This window comes from Euprymna scolopes, chromosome 38, assembly GCF_053919585.1.
Source record: "Euprymna scolopes isolate OS-2025 chromosome 38, ASM5391958v1, whole genome shotgun sequence".
Classification (NCBI taxonomy): Eukaryota; Metazoa; Mollusca; class Cephalopoda; order Sepiida; family Sepiolidae; genus Euprymna; species Euprymna scolopes.
The window spans coordinates 66,163,379-66,166,791 of NC_136519.1; the positions used below are offsets into that span (position 1 = coordinate 66,163,379).

The 3,413-nt window shown below is 29.1% G+C and overlaps 1 pseudogene; it reads left to right on the forward strand.

Annotated features, from left to right (window-relative positions):
- The first annotated feature begins 3,067 nt into the window (after positions 1-3,067).
- Positions 3,068-3,210, forward strand: LOC145263470 (U2 spliceosomal RNA; annotated as a pseudogene).
- The last annotated feature ends 203 nt before the right edge of the window (positions 3,211-3,413 follow it).

The window sequence follows — 3,413 nt, forward strand, 5'->3', positions numbered from 1 at the left end:
ATATATATATATATATATATATATATATATATACATATATACATATATATATATATATATATATATATATATATATATATATATACGTGTGGGTGTATGCGTATGTGTATGGTATTTCATTATTAAATGTCAAAATTAATGGTTGATTTAATTTGTTCAATGGTATATTGTGAATTCAATTTATCGATGTTGTAATTCAAACAAGGTATTATTATTTGAAGATCTATCACACAAGCTGTCCCGGCTGTTTCCAATTGCGTTTAGTTCTACAAGACAGTTATCGGCGCCTACAGCTGGTGCGAATCAGTTCGGTAGTCTGGATAGCAGTCCACAATTTGACATGTTTTCTAACCGCCCCATCCCACCGCTGACCATATCTCTTGATCAGGTTACGGCCATCAGGTGTGATATGATTGATTTGCCTTTAAAGCGCGATTGTAACAAATCTTCGTTATTATCATTATTACTCTCTTAAAAGTATTAAATCTCTCATTTTGCTGTTCTATACTGACAAAAAAAAAACAAAAAAAACAAAAAAAAACAGTGACCCTCTCTGGAGTCGGAGTGGCAGTCATATTTTCAAGTTTCTATTCCTTTTAATTCCATTTGATTCCCATTGTAACTCATTTTTCTCGCACTAGATCTTTTCAGTAGTTACTTCTTTATAGCGGTCAGTTGTGTTTCATAGAATTGGAGGAAAAATAAATAAGTTCATTATATCATTTTGAGTTTTCTGTTATGCGTTATTGTTTAACTCTTTCGTGTTCACACATGTCGTTATTACTTATTGTTTACTGTTGAAAGCGTTTGAATAGAACCAAAAGTCAATTGTTTGGTACCCTCGCCTATTTCGATAACCGTTTAACATTATTTTGTGTTATCCCAATAGCCGTTAAACATTGACGACCATTTTTTTTTACATTGATGCACTAAACATTCCAAGGTTCAAACATATTCCACGACTTTTAAGTGGAAATTTGTTTCGGGTTTTCCAAAATGATCACTGTCTATTTACCATCAAATTCTGGTGCCACATGTTCATGTGTTTTTGTTTATTATGACTTATTTCCAGGGATATCTTGTGCCATGTTCTTCCTATTGCTGTTATTACCATGATAATTACCTTAATAACCGCGGTAGACAGGAAAATATAACTACCGGTATACCACTTTTTTTTAAAAATCATATAAATAAGGCTATATATATATATATATATATATATATATATATATATATATATGTATGTGTGTGTGTGTGTGTGTGTGTGTGTGGGTGTGTGTTTTAAACTAAGACTTTATTTGACCATATGGGCATATATGTATTATAAATAAACAAATCAAGGAATAAATGAAGAAAGAATTTTAAAACTAGAAACGAATGAACAGATAAAAAGCAATGAATAATAATAAAAATAAATGAATAAATAAATAAATAAATGAAACCTGTCAATAGAAAAATAAAGTCGCCACTAGAAAATGAAAACAACAACATAAAAACCTAAGATAGGAAGTAGTGACGAGAAGAGTGTAATGTTACTTCAGATCAAAGCGAAAACTAACACTAATAAACGACAGTTTTAGCATGCGAAATCGTACTTCCCCCTCCTCCCACACAACAAGTTCCTTCCAAATGCCTACTGCTCACATTCACAAAATATAACCACACTTTTTTCTAGAAAATATCTTATGAAGTATAATAAAAGTTTGACTCCCGTTTCAATATTAATTCTCTTTTTGCCTGGGAAAGTGTTATCCTTGAATTAGGATTCCACTGAAACATGTATGAATATATGTAATCAATACTGCTTGTATAATAAACAGACTATATATATATATATATATATATATATATATATATATATATATATATATAAATATACATATACATATATACATATATACATAAGAAGAAAATTGACGAGTTGAAGTTTACTAAGATTGAAAACTAGTTAAAATCTGTTGTTTAGTTATTCTTTATTCTTAAAAAAAAGGTTAAAAACGTACAAATACGTGTTATTGATCGGATAAGGTGCAATGTGGAGGCTGTGGCACGGACACTGCCAAGTGAAAATAAATCGGTTGCTTTTTAAAGCCGTGTAAAATAGATCTATTTATACGTTTATTTCCCGTTGGTAATGTTTTTTCTATATTTTTTTTTAATTTTTTGTCGATAAATAATTCATTTCTTTGTTTGATGGTCGCAGGACAAAAAACGTCTGACATTTTCAAAACAATGGAGTAATTTATGAAGGATATTGTCACAAGTAAAACGAAGGGTGGGGATAGAGGGGAATAAGTCGTATAGAAAAGGGTGCATATATGAAAGGACATATATGAGAGTGACAGGAGAAAATGCACTATTTTAGAACCTATGTAACAGAGTGGCGTTTTTTAAGGAGATAGAGTGAGGAAGAAAGGGGGTTTGTATGTAGTTAAAATAATACTATTAAGAGAAATAGAGAGCGAGAGAAATGGCAGTAAGGTGTGCAATTAAGCGGCGAAAAAGGGAATAGTAAGGGGGCATGTGGTATGTAGTATAAGAACGAAATATGAAATAATGAATTTATTCAAGGTGGCACCACAAGATTTGTCTTAGTAAAACCCTTGGAAACCCACAAGGCAGTTATCCTATTATTATTATTATTATTATTATTATTATTATTATTATTATTATTATTATTATTGTTATTGTTGTTGTTGTTGTTGCTGTTGTTGTTGTTGTCGTCGTCGTCGTCGTCATTATTATTATTGCAGTTGTTGTTGTCGTCATCATCATAATCATCATCATTATTATTTATTACTTTTATAATAATAATAATAATAATAATAATAATAGTAATAATAATAATAACAATAATAATAATAATAACATTAATAATAATAACAATAATAATAATAACAATAATAATAATAATAACAATAATAACAATAATAATAATAACAATAACAATAATAATAACAATAATAATAACAATAATAATAATAATAATAATAATAATAATAATAATAATAATAGTAAAAGTGGAAAAAATTGGTGTCGCTGTTGAGGCAAAGCTAATAAATATGATTTGTCTCTCTTGGCTTTTTGGCTAAGATCAAAGTGTAGTATCTGTTTTTTAGATGCTACATTACAATTTCTTCTCTCTCGGTGGAAGGAAATCCTTTACGACTAAGACACTTTTTTCTCCACGTTAAAAAAAAACGACCCTAGTATCTAAATCTGTCCTGTGGGTAGGCATTTTGAATAGGTATTATGTTTAATGTAACCACGTTTTAATATTAAAAAGTAACTAGAAAAAGTAATTTCTGATTTAATTACAAAATGCCCTGAGAGTGTTACTTCCGATTAATTATAAAATGCCCTGGAAAATGCCACTTCTGATTTTTTTTTTTTTTTTTTGTTTACTTGCCTCC